Raw genomic sequence first — 14,555 nt, forward strand, 5'->3', positions numbered from 1 at the left:
CTCTGTTGCGTCTATCTGCGACTCAGCATCTCCGCTACATGGTGAGTAGCAACATTCCTTTTCATAGTATGGAAAGACAGGCTTCCTAATTACAGAACTGACACTGAAAACTAAATTTGCTACCTCCAATAGGTATTTTTTCTTTTTTTCAAAGCACATTTTCTGAATCCATGCTACTGGTACCAACACACATTTTCAGTCAGAATTAGATTTTGCTATTATCTACAGATTTGAATAACATTTAAAAATGTATTTGCAATTTCCACTGTAATTAATTATGATAATTTCACAGAAAGAAAACAGTAGCATGCCCATGTGATGAGCCCTTGCTAAGTTCACACTCTTGTCAAACAGTGTAAGTTAATTGGATAGATAAAAACATCTAATCACCCATCACATTCTTTCGTGTGTCTGTGTGTGTGTGTCTGTGTGTGTGTCTGTGTGTGTGTGTCTGTGTGTGTGTGTGTGTGTTTTCTGCTGCTGCTTGGCAAGTAGATTTTTTAATCTATCAAATAATTAAATTGTAAAGAAGAAATAGCTCATTTAAAATTAAACACGAAATAGAATTAGACGCAACTGAGGTGAATGACTCATAAAACTGAAAAAGTGAATTGAAACAAAGAATATTATGAAAAAGAGTCGCTACTCACTATATAGTAGAGTTGAAATGAAGGATGTCAAGTTGGGCAGCATGCTTAGCAGCAGGGTATCAACTTGTTTCTTGCCACAGTTTGTATGTGGCCATTTATGTGGACAGACAGTTTGTTTGTTGTCATGCCCACATATAATGCAGCACAATGGATGCATCTTAGCTTATATAGCACATGACTGGTTTCACAGGTAGCGCTGCCTTCAATGGGGTAAGTGACCTTTGTGACCAGGCTGGCGTAGGTGGTGGTGGTGGTGGTGGTGGTGGTGGTGGTGGTGGTGGTGGGATGTATGGAACAGGTCTTGCATCTAGGTCTATTACAGGGATATGAGTGATTAAGTATGGGTTAAAAGTTCTTCCTAAACACCCAGAATCCTAAAACCCCTCCCCTCATTCAGATTCATTGAAGACATCTTTGTGATCTGGAGCGAGAGTGAGGACACCCTATACGCATTCCTCCAGAACCTCAACAGCTTCTCCTCCTTTGCTTCACCAGGACCTTCTCAAGCCAACAAGCCACGTTCGTAGGTGTTGATGTACACTTCAAAAGACGGCTACATCACTGTTTGTGCCTATATCAAACTAACTAACTACAAGTAATACCTTCATTTTGACTACTACCACCCAGTCCATACCAAGAAGTCCCTCCCATACAGCCTATCCACCCATGGTTGCCACATCTGCAGTGATGAGGGGCCCCCCTCGAAATATACCGGGGGACTCAATGAAGTGTTCAGACAATAATTATCCTCCAAACCTTGTACAAAAACAAATCTTCTGTGTCTTATCTTTGCAGTTTCCCATGACCCCCAAAGTCACACAATCTGGCCACAGAGGATTATTCCCCTCGTAACTCAGTACCACCCAGGACTGGAACAACTGAATTACATCCTCTGCCAGGGTTCCTACAAACTGTCATTGTGCTCTGAAATCAGAAATGTCCTGCCTACTATCCTTCACACCCGTCCCACAGTGGTATTCCTCTGTCCACCAAACCTACACAATATACTCGTCCATCCCAGCACAATCCCTGCTCACAAACCCTTACTTCACGGCTCATATCACTGTAATAGAAGTAAATGCAAGACCTGTCCCATGCATCTTTCCACCACCACCACTCCAGTCTGGTCACAAACATCTTATATCCCACCAAAGGCAGGGATATGTGGGAAACCAGTCATGTGATATACAAGCTGAGCTGCAACCAATTTGCTGATTTCAGCATGGGAATGACAAGAAACAAGCTGTTTTTCTGCAAGAATGACCAGTGATAAACTGTGGCCAGGAACTCTCCCTGCAGTATATCCAACGTTCCTGTAACCCTCCTTGCTTTAACCTTCATTAGTCAAATTTCTCACCCATTCAGACCCTTCCTTGTCTCCATTCCAGTGCTACATAGCCCTCATATCACCAACACAAGAAGTCTTCTGAACTCCTTTTGTAGAAATAACTTCCAGGATTTTGCTTTTTTGTGGGTGGCAAAGTCAGTGAAGATATTACTTATCTTTATGACATTATTTGCTAGGTATATACTATTAGACATATATTTTCACTGATAACTTATTCTTGAAGAGAAGTGATGTCTGTGTCTTGTAACTAGTGTGTTCAGAAAAATTAGTGTTTTGATCACTCCTTTTATATTCAAAGCTACGTTTTTACATTTATAATAGCTACCACAGCTAAGGCTAAGTATCTATGGCTGGATGACATGACTGGCATTGCAGTAATAGAGCTTACAAAACAACTTTGCTAATTAATGCAAGTATCTATTAAACCTGACTCTGTCAAAATCCTGACTGTAGTTGGAGATTAGCCATCACAAATGTACAGATACCGTTTTTCGATGTACTATTTTTCTTCCTCCTCATGAGATGGTGTACTGGAGACAATTGCATTGTTTTCCTTATTTTGTCTTCGCTGTCTTAGTAGTTTCTTGGCATAATTTAAGTGTTTACAATTATTTATGGAGCTGTGTTTTGAATACTGGGAGAGAGGGGGATTTATGAAGAATAGTCAGCAAGAATAAGGTTTCTATGCTTTACTTTATGACATATGAGAGCTGATTACCTCTGAAATTAAGAGGCTAGGAGAAAATAGTGTAGTAGAAACAACTGAAACACATAGGAGAAATGTGCACACACATTTGGAGAGAATTTCTAATAAGTATCCGAAGATAATGTACGTACAGTATCACTGTCCCTTTGCTCTTAATATATTTCCCATTAAGACTTTCACTACAGTCTTTTCCCAGACCAATGTGTTTGTCTTCCTGCCTCACCTCTCTACAGGGAGTCCAGTAGGGAACTGCATTGCCCCATCTGCCACCCACTCTCATGGTCATTCATCCCACCTATTGTGGATGATCCATGCACAAGGTGAGAAATGTGCTCAGGTTGTCATGAACATCAGAACTTCATTGCAACACAGAAGGCACATTATAATGTTGGGCATGTTAAATGGCTTCCTAGTGCAAAAAAACATCACAATAGTCCTGTTATGCTGTAAGGTTGTCACTAATATGAACTAAGCTGAGCACTGCAAGCTGCACTGATGATGTCCTAGATTCCAATGTTGCTGTGCTCAGAGGAATAGTTGTGAATGTTAAAGCAAGGCAAGGTAAAGAATGCCCTGATCCAATGAAAGATGTTTGATAATATGAGAACATTTCTTGAAACTCTAGTTCAGCACTCTGTCTGTAACAACTGATAGGCACTGTTGTAGGTATCTAAAGAGTAGGTTGCACTAATGATGCCAATATTGTGGGCTGCATTCTTACTAATATAGACATGGCACTCAGAATTAGATAGACGATGTCAAGTCTGGGACTTGGGTTGGCTGGTGAGCCATTGTGCAGTGGTCTATGAAGGCTGTGAAGAGCACAGGAATACTGGAAAATTGTCCAGTGTCATGTGGTCCCTATACAGAAACTATGCAATGGCTGTCACGGGCAAGATGATCTGCTCTGAGTTTGTTTCAGGTTTATTAACATGCCAGCAACAGGCAGCACTCTGTTGAATGTCTCAAGACAGCATTGTGAAGTACCAGTCAAATGGTACACTTCCACCTCATTCCTATGATGTCTTCTACTCCATCCTGTTCCCATACTCATAAAATTTCTTCCTGCCTCACCTTTACGAAGAATGAACCTGAGAAACAACCCACATCATCTGCTACACAGTCTCCTGGCTATGTGTATCCATCTGTAAGTAAAGAAAGGAGGATTACATTGTATGTGTTTGATGTGCAATTTTACTGCATGAACAGCAAAAATGTGGTAGGTGATAACATTTTTGCTGTTACCTTATGTGGGGTATCCCTGAGAAAAGTTAATGATAATTTGAAATTCTTGGTGAAGTTTTCTGCAAGTCACCAAGTGCTCTCATAGTCAAATACTGGATGAATAGAATGTCAGAATACGCTTGCAGTGAGTGAGGCTGCATATACAGTCATACACACAGTTCCTAACCGTTAAACTTGCCACAGTGAGTTAACCCTGTAACATAAAATTGTATATTTTAATAAGCAGATTACTACAAGATTTTACATCATAAAATTTCGTCAATAATTATTTGAAATGTTAACAATAAAAGTTTATTTGCCCCTGGCAGTATTCAGATAGCCAGCTTGCAACTGGAATAAAGTTCCGGCTTTGTGGAACTCGGTTAGTAATTTTCACTGTCGTACATAATTGACTGGATTAGATGCTCAGTTATTCACTGATCACTAGGCACTCTAAAAGATACAAATAATTGATTCTGTTCTTTGTAATGTCATGTTGAAACAGTCTTCATTTATTAACTGTTTGTTTGACTTTTGCAGATTAAGTATTTTTTATATTAACACACAATTTCCTTTTTTGATCAGGCCCTGTTGCCGACGAAGCCCCACGTCCTATAGCTCAGGTGAGTGAAAGTAGAGGAAGCACAACTGAGACTGTCAGAGAGAGGGTGAGTTTCACCAGCAGCAAAGAAGTTTAGCTTTTTGGCATGTAATGAAAACCCTCCCCCCCCCCCCCCCCCCCCCCCTCTGTTTCCTGGCCTCATTCCAGGGTGCTCACAGTTTTCATTAGCCCATGGGTTTTAGCCCTTCTGTGGGCTGCCCTGCACACCCCATTTTAATTAATCAACTCCTTTCTACATATCCTATATATCTTCACTTCATACTTATTATTTTTTTTCACTCCAATCTTTCCTGACACCACAACCTTCGCAACTCCATTTGCACTGGTAACTCGGGTCTATTATTACAATGTAATTACCTACTGAACAGTCACAAAAATTTTTCAAAGAATACTCGCATACTGGCTAATGACAGTAATGGGTGCAACAGATCTAGGGCATGGCACTTCACTGAGCAAGAATGAGATAGCATGGAATGAACCACTCAAATCAGCAGGTACATTGAAGCCTGATGAAGGAACTATCATTGTCACACTCTGCAGAAATTGTTCATGTATTTGCAGCAGATTTCATGCAAGAGAAAAAATTCTGAAAGTGAATAAAAGTTTAAACCCACTATTTGACCTGGAATATGACTTTCTGGCAGTAACCATCATTCATTGGTACTATAGACATTGAGAAATATGTAACATTAACCAAGAGATCAGTTACACCACAGTTGATATTCAGTAAACATGATAATTACCACCTACAGTTGTCTAGTTATTGCAGTTACATGCCAATTACCTTTTTAAACTGATAATGGAGTCACTCTTCTTGCTATTATCATAGCCAGATGAACTTGAAAAAAATCTTATTAGAATACTATCTGAACCATTAAATAGATTTTTCGTGCACTTCATAGAGAGGTCTTCTTTTCTTTGGGTATCATATGTTTAACTTGTGTCGCTTAGTAATTCAATAAACCTAACATCATATTTGATAGCTCATATATCACAGGTTGTGCTGGGAGAAGTAAAAGACATTTAATAAACATACATTTGTCAAAAATTCAGAGCAGGCTGAGAGCTAGAGCAGAGAGCTATCACAGTCAACTAGGAATGAGCAGCCAAATTCCCCAAGTGGAGTTAGCTAATGACTATGCACCAAGGTAAATGTCGACAGTTTACACTGGTAACTAACAGGTTTTAAACTTAATGTATTTAGAATTGGTAATAAGGATGCAACATTTAAGCGAGTAGTTAGTTATAATGAGCAGGAACCTCAGACTCTATAAATGTACCTTATCCTCCTGAGCTCAATAAATTCACCGAATTGAACAGACTACTGGTTCCTGCCCAAATTGCGGCACTCTGACATCGAGCATGTCAGATGAGCAACTTCGCTTCACTCGAGTGACTGGTAGGGGCAGCAGACTGCCAGTCAACTCAGACGCCGTGCGACAACAGAGGTGCCACCATAGCAAAAGGCAAACATGCCTCTGCTCTGGACACAGGGAACAAGAACACATCATTTCCTGCCAAAGCTACCCTGCCAACACACACCAATGGGAACAGAATTCTGCACAAATAAAGCTTCACACAAGAAGGGGCAGGAAGTAGAAAATGTGAACAAAACGCACAAGTGACTAGCAATGTAATTGACATTGTTTAAAATTTCTGTTATTCAGAATTGAAAATATCAGCACCTGCTGATAAGATAACTCAAGTGTACACATGTACCAAGATCACTTTGCCTCTGACATAGATCACGTTACAATTGATTCCCTTCATGAGACTTACAACAGGGAATACTCTTACACTTGCATGACATATTACCTGGAACACAAATTGTAATTAATAACACTGACTGATGATCATGCACTCAGTCACTCATAGGTGCATTAATGTAACAGATGCAATTTTAGATAACACAAATATAAAAGAACAACACTTTACTCCACTCAGTTGTGAAGGAGCCATACATTGCAGGATTCCAGCCAGGGTATTATTGCATCCTACACACTCAGGTGATCATTGAGGAGCCATAAAATTTAAGCTTGTAGAGTAAGCCAGTTACTTGCCAATCTGGTTGCTTGCAATGTCCGTATGTCTTCATGCAGCTCACCGCTATCTGGCCTTATGACTGATTCAACCTTCAGCAGCATCTTGGGACCTGCACCGGACAGTGGGAGTCTGCCAAAAGCAACAACTTGCCAGCCACATGTCCACACGCCAATCGTTCTTCAGGACCCACCAAACCAACACACATGTGCAAGTGTTGCTACGACTCAGACATGATTTAATCCTTCTGTCTTCCACAGTTTGTTCAAGAAAGTCGGTGTCAGTTTTCACAAAGCGTAATATGAATGGCCACCTTGAAAACATTTTGTGCTCTACCATTTGATACTCCTTCACATACATAATCCAACACAGTTCTGTCTCTTAAAGCACTGGATGATCAGTTCTTATGGAGATAGTCCTCGCCTTCTGAATGTACAGAGAAACTTTTGCTCTCAGCAACTTGTCGATCTTGCCAGGTGACCGAAATTCTAGATCGATAAGTTTTATATGTGTCAAATCCAACACACTGTTTAATTTTGCTGAAGGTAACTGACATCTTGTCTTGATCCCAGACAGAAGGTGAAATGAAGAGGTTTATACAGAAGTCAACTTAAACAGAGACGTGCTGCTTTGTTTCTGATATGATTCCACCTGTTCCTTGAATGTATACTCTACTGTGCCATCCGTGAAGTCAGAGGCACTACTATCTATCAACCATGTTGTCACTGTTGTAAGCAGCACTTGTTTGTCTCGGATGATTATAAGTGAGCAGTAATGCAATGTACTTGATGGATGTATACCATTTTTTGTGTTTCATGTCACTAGGACAATCCTTCCTTGTTCCATCTTGTGTGTTTTATTTCTGTGTGTAGCAATGTGTGGTGCCCTTTTTGACAAGCATGACGGCATACATAAGTGCAACTAGAAGCCCTACAATCACCCTTTGAACAATTGTTGAACAATTTGTTCGGCATCACTATAGGTTTGTGTTCACTACACGTGGCTTGCCTGAATTTGCTGCACTTCTGCAAAGCTTGAGTCAAGTGACGCATGACATACGCAACACTAGCAGCGACTAGATTCATCTCAAACACCCTAAGTGCTTGACATTGCAGGTGGTCCACTGTTTGTTCCCATATGTGCTGTGTCATGGTAGTACTGTAGCCTTGATAATTTCAGATTTGCATTTATTTTTGAGAAAAGCACATCTCCATTCTAATGTCAGAAAGCTATTGAAACTCAGGCGGGTTTTAAATTTTGTTGTTACAGACTGGTCAACTTTTTTCTATAAAGAGCAGTGATGTAATTACATCTTGAAAGGATACATTTAGTTGTAATGCCATCAGCACATGAATATTGCTTGAAGTAGTGCATTAAGTTCACTTGCACCTTCCCCAGTTGCTGACAGAAATGGTAACAGCTTCTTCAGATGTGCTGATGCAATCAGTCTAGGGTTATTGTATGTGTTGCAAACTGTATCAAATGGTTATTTAGCAGTGTCCTGTAATTCATAATTATTTACCACAAGACTCAAAAATGTCACTAAAATGCCTGCACTACTTTACATTATCATTCCCTCTAGGCAGACAATAGCCACCCCCCCACCCCCTTCCCAAGGGGGTTACAGTTCCTTCGTGTTAGTTCATGCGTGGTGCACATGTGGCTCTGAGCTAATGCAGCCTATTCTTCCTTACTGTCCGCATTTGTCACCCTGCCCTCCCTCCCTATCCTTGCTCACTCCCAGTTACCTTCTCCTACCCCTTTCTTGGTGCTCTGATTCATCTTGACATGGCTATCCACCTGGTTTCCTTTATTGTTTACAATTTGCTTTCCTCTGCCTGTTCATTCATGTTTCTTGGTTTTTACGTCCCCAATTGAGTTTTACCTCCACTTCAAAATTTCCTGTTTTTGTTTAATGTGAGCCGTTTGGGGAACAACTCGCTCCCTGGCATCTGCGGTGTGGATTCCTCTTGCCTTCCCCCTGTTGCCCCCTTCAACCCAGCTAGGTCACCAGCACACATAGCCAGTCTGTGTGATGGGTCTGTTATGTACCCATCTGGCTGAGATCCCTGACAACACAGGAATCACTCTCCTGATTCCTGAATTGTTCACTCCCCATGTATGCCAAGGAGTGGTTGCTTGTCTTCTTGGAGCATCAGAACTCCCACCTATAGCCACCGTGCTAGATGGCCCTTGGTTTGGGTGGGTGGCACCCTTCGGGAGAGCCCATGGTCAGAATGGCTGGTATTTGGGGGATGCTTGATGCATGAAGCGTATGGAGCTGCAAAGATCTGGCCGATCTCAAATGGCTGCTTCTTTGAATGGTGAACAATCATTGAATGGTGCTTCATGTTACCCAGCAACCTCTGCTTCCCTGGCTACACCATGGGAGGATGGCCAGGCTAGCCATCTTTGTATGATACACTTCCCCCATTACCTCATCTGTACGAGGACAGACAGGGACACATTCATTGCCACAATGCCATTGTTTTTGTGGAAAATATTGAGGAAAACTTTCTTGATCAGAGCATCTTCTGCCACCCAATCGGCAGCTCTTTGCACCTGTGATCATATTGGCAATGTCCCAGTTTGTTTTATCCCTCACTAATCTCTGAATATGGTGTAAAGAGTGATTTTTCATTGGGATCTCACCCTGCAAAAGGATTAGGAACTCTGGGCTAATCTGGAGAGGTGTGAATTTGGTTTGGCATGTGGAGAAGGGCCACAAAGACAACCGCATCCATACTGGTGCCTTCATTCTAGCTTTTTTGGGGGATACCCTCCCAGAGAAAGTCAAGGTTATGTGCCGAAGTTGTGATGTGAAGCCATACACCCCACCACCTATGCGGTGCTTCTGGTGGCTGCAATTTGGGCATATGTTTTCCTGGTGAATGGTAGACCCTCTGTACACTCACTGTGGACAACCATTCCATGAGGGAAGCCCCTGTGTTCTGACACCTGTGTGTGACAAATGTACTGAAAGCCACTCCCCTCACTCGCCAAATTTGCCCGGCGTATAAGAGAGGAAGGAGATCCATGAATACAAGTCATCGAATCGCCTGTCTTATACTGAGGGTTACCAAAAGTATGAGATACTCCATCCAGTGTCACTATCTTCAACTTATCTCTCTTTTACTTCATTTCCTCCTCCTACCTCTCCCTTGCCCAGCCCCATCCACCTATCCCCTCTCCCTCCCCCTACCCTAGCAGTTGCCACAACCTCCTGTCTGGGTCTGCTCCCTCTCTCCAGCTGAAGAAGTGCGCCCCTTCTCTGGCACCTGCCAGTGATTGGGCTCCCTTACAAGGCCCCTTTGCCCAGCTCAGTTCAGGCTGGAAGACTCCTACCATCACTCACAGTGCGTTTGTTCATCCAAAGGTCACCCGCTCTCTTTCAGTCACCTGTACTCCCTCTGTGCTCTACCCTCCTCCAGCTCTGAAATAGGAATAGGAGGAGGAGAAAACGGACAGGAAGAAACATAAATCCTAAGACAAGGTGCCCCCCCCCAACCACTGTCCCCAGTAATGCCACCTCCTGCCTTGCAACCTGTGCCTGAGATCTTATCTTATTTACGGATGTCACCTCACCCTTGTAGGTGAAGGCCACTGACCAAGTGACATGGTATCTTCATTTTTTTTTGTGTCATCTGGATTCTGGCCACACAGTCATCCACTGAAATTGCCAAAGTTACTATCCTCACCTACCAGAAATGCAACCTTCTGTCGGAACTGTACTGGCCACAGGGAAGCTTCTGGTGGGATCTGCACTTTGGTTCACTCCAATGTCGTAGTCACCGGATCCCACTAAGTACCTACCTGGAAGCTATAGTGTTTAGAGTGCATATGTCTCTGGCAATCACCATTTGCAGTGTCGACCTCCCTCCAGGTACAATAATTCCTTACTTTGCACTGTGTACCTTAATCCAGCAATTAACACCCTGTTTCTCATCCTTGGGACTTCAATAGCCACCACCCAGTGTGGGAGAGTGACACTTCAATGGGTAGGGGTCTCCTAATTGACCAGCTTATTACGGACCTGAATTTGTGTCTCCTCAATGAGGGATCCCCTACCCAATTCAATGCTCTTAATGGCACCTTTACCACTATCAATCTCACGATCACCTCTCCTGCTCTCATTGCTTCCCTACATTTGTCAGCCCATGATGATGTTTGTGACAGTGACCACTTTCCAGTGGTTCTATTGTTCCCCTGCTGTCGCCAGGCATACAGGCCCCCAAGTTACGAATTCCGCAGGGCCAATTGCCCTTTGTATACATCTGCTGTGCACCTCTACACCTCCCTGTCGAATTGCATTGATGCGGTCTGCAAGGCATCTCTGCCACTGTTCTTCACACTGCTGCCGCCCCCCCCCCCCCCCCCCATCAACATGTCCCCTCATCGTTGATGGGTACTTTGGTGGGCCAAGGATGTCACAGTCACTGTCTATAACTGCTGACATGCACTGCAGCATTTTAAGCAACACATTTCAAAGACGAACCTCTTCGCTTTTAAGTGTGTTCATGCGAAGGCTCATTACCTTATTAAGTAGTGTAAAAAGGAATCCTGGGAGAAATATGTGCCCCTCCGGGGACATACGCCTCTTCATTGCAGGTTCAGTCCAAGCTCCGTACTGTTCTTGGCTGCCAGCGACAGTCAGTATTCCATTGCCTTAACCTTAACGGTGATTTGTGCACTGATCCATCGGTCCTCGCAGAACACCTTGCTACACGACACTTTGGGACGGTATTGGCATCATCTTCCTGTCCTCCTACATTTCTCCAGCAGAAATGCAGTGTTCACTATGCCCCACCCCCCCCCCCCCCAAACCAATCTGTTCATAACACACAACACTAAGTGAGTGCTATAGTCAAGCAGGCTCTTACCTCTTCATGGGACATGGCAGCTGGCCCATATTCTGTCCGCAACCAGATGGTCTATTATCTTCAACTGCATTAGGTTCACAGCTGCTTTTCTGTCACAATGATGAAACAGTATAGTTCTCCCTGTCCTTAAGGCCAGAAAGAACCCAATGGCCTCGACAGCTACCACCCAATTAACCAGACAAATGTACTACGTAAACTTCTCGAGAGGATAGTTAGCTACACATTATGTTGTGTACTAGAATCTCCGGGCCTTTTGTCCCTATATCTCTGTGGCTTCCAAGTGAAATGATCTCCAACTGATCATTTACTTGGGTTGGAAAAAGTTACGCAACAGGCTTTTACTCACAACCAGTGCCTAGTTGTGGTCTTCTTTTTACCTACATGTGGCACACAACATGGCTTGGTGCCATCACATTTTAGTTACCAACCATGACTGAGGCTTCCATGTGCCCCTTCAGATTTTTATCCATGAGTTTTCCTCTGAGCGGCTCTTCCGGTTCCAAGTTGGAACTTCCCTCAGCACCCCTGGAATTCTGCAGAATGGTATCCCACATGGTTCTGTGGTAAGTGTCACACTCTTCCTCCTAGCAGTCCACGGGCTTGTGACCCCAATTGGGCCTCTGGTTACTCTGGCATTGTACGTCGATGAGTTTTGCATATGATGCAGCTCCCAGTAAGTAGCATCTGGTGAGTGTCTGCTCTAAGATGCCATCCCATGGGCCTCTGCATGGGCCACCTCCTATTGGTTCCAGGATTCTCCCAAAAAAATGTGGGTAATGCATTTTTATCGCTGATTCACAGTACACCCCAACTCGGAATTTTATTTAGGTGAACAGCTTCTCGATGTTGTAGCACAGTCCTGTTTCTTGGGCCTTACTTTTGATAACCAGCTGACATGGCTGCCCTTCATTTGCCACCTAAATACTGTATGTATATGGAAGCTTAATGCTCTCCACCTCCTGGCCCTTGCATCTTGGGGTGCAGACTGTGTCACTTTTCTCCATCTTTACTGTGGCCTGGTCTTCTCCAGACTGTTGTGGTGGTCAGGTTTATGGCTCAGCAGCTCCTTCCACTTTGAAACTGCTTGACCCTCTTCACCATTGTGGGGTTCATCTGGCTATTGCTGGCTTTCTCAGTAGTCCCATTGATAGTCTCCTCACAGAAGTGGGGATTCCCCCTCTACACACATGACTGAGCAAACTACTACTTTCTTAATCAGTCATCATTCGCCAATTCCCTGACCATCCGATGTATCCTGTACTCTTCGCCATTGAGGACTGTCTCCCTCCTGACACCCGTTCTTGTGTGGGATTGCCGGTTGGCATGCGTATCACTTCCTTATGTCGGGATCCCCGTCTCCACTCGCTGTAATGTACTTCACGTCTTTCCTCCCATACCCCTCCCACCCATGGATGGTAACTAGACCATGAATTATGACTGATCTATTCCAGGGTCCAAAGATTCGTGTCAACTCTTTAATTCTCCACCGTCTTGTATGTGCCATCCTTGGAGTGTTCTAGGGTGCCACAATTTTTCACACTGATAGTTCTAAGGCAGTAGATAAGGTGGGATATACTTTCATGTCTCCTACTGCCTTAGAACACCATTTTTTGTCAGGATCAATTAGTGTGTTCACAGCAGAGTTTCTGGAAATTCACAGAGCCCTCCTTTTTTATCTCAGGCCTTCCTCCACAGTGTTTTAATCTGTTCAGATCCAACGAGCAGCCTGCTGGCCATCGACCTCATCCTTCGGTCTCTGCTATACGTGCCCTTCTCTTGGCCCACGAGTGTGCCACCTGTTCAGATGTCTTTCTCTGGGTTCCAAGTCATTTGAGCAACCCAGGGAATGGACTGGCTGACCGTTTGGCTAGAGAAGCAGATACTTACTGCCATTTCCTTCCATTATTCCAACTGTGGATATGCAGATCTTTCGGTGTTTGCGCTTTGGGCACATGTCGTCACGGTGTGAGGCTGAGCCCCTTTGTGGCGATTGTGGACGTCCTCTTCATGAGGAACATACATGCACTCCACCACCTCGGTGCATCAATTGTCCTGGCATCCACTCACCTAGATCTATAGACTGCCCCGCGTATCAGATGGAGAAGAAGATTCAAGAATTAAAAACTTTGGATCATCTCTCTTTTTCTGAGGCCAGGAAGAAGTATAACCACCTCCATCCCGTGACGTTGGCAATATCGTTGGCCTCAGTCGTGTTGCCTCCTTGCACAGTATCCTCACCCCTATCCTGTCCCCCCTCCACCTCCTCACCCCATCTGGGGTTTATGCCTCCGCCTCCCAAATCCCTCCCTTCCAAATCCTCCTCCCTCGTGGCCCCTGCCCCCTCTGCCCCAGGGGCCACCCTTCCTCCTCCTCCTCCTCCCCCTCCACCACCTGAGAAGCGATCCTCTTCTCAGGCGTCCATCGGGCAAATGTTCCAGACCCCGGCTTCCAAGGTCCGTCATTCCAAAATGGAGCCCGCGCGTGAGGACCTTCTTCGGGTCCAGCATACCATCCCCGTGCCTCATCAGACTTCCAAGAAGGCCTCCAAGAAGAAGTCTTTATCCCCCTCTCCACCCCGGCGCGTTGACTGACCGTATCGCTTTTACCCACTATACCTCGGAGTGGTATGACCTCACCCCTGTGGACGGTATTCCAGCTCATGGTGGGGTCATGTTGCTCGTTCGGGACGATGTCTATTACCATCCCATCCCATTGACCACCCCACTCCAAGCAATAGCTGTCCGTATTACTCTTTCTGCCTTTACTTTTTCTGTTTGTACCGTCTACACTTCATCGTCATCCGCAGTTAGTCGGGCTGACATGATGCACCTGATTGTTCAGCTTCCTCCGCAGTTTTTATTGTTTGGCGACTTCAATGCCCATCGTCCCCTTTGGGGCTCTCCTGCATCCTGTCAGAGAAGCTCCCTCTTGGCGGATGTCTTCAACCATCTCAATCTTGTCTGCCTCAATACTGGCGCCCCGACTTTCCTCTCGGACTCTACTCGTACCTACCCCCACTTGGACCTCTAGATCTGTTCTACCACTCTTGCCCGTCGATTCGAGTGGTATGTCCTTTCTGACACCT

The sequence above is a fragment of the Schistocerca serialis genome, unplaced genomic scaffold (assembly GCF_023864345.2).
Source record: "Schistocerca serialis cubense isolate TAMUIC-IGC-003099 unplaced genomic scaffold, iqSchSeri2.2 HiC_scaffold_1353, whole genome shotgun sequence".
NCBI classification, from domain to species: Eukaryota; Metazoa; Arthropoda; class Insecta; order Orthoptera; family Acrididae; genus Schistocerca; species Schistocerca serialis.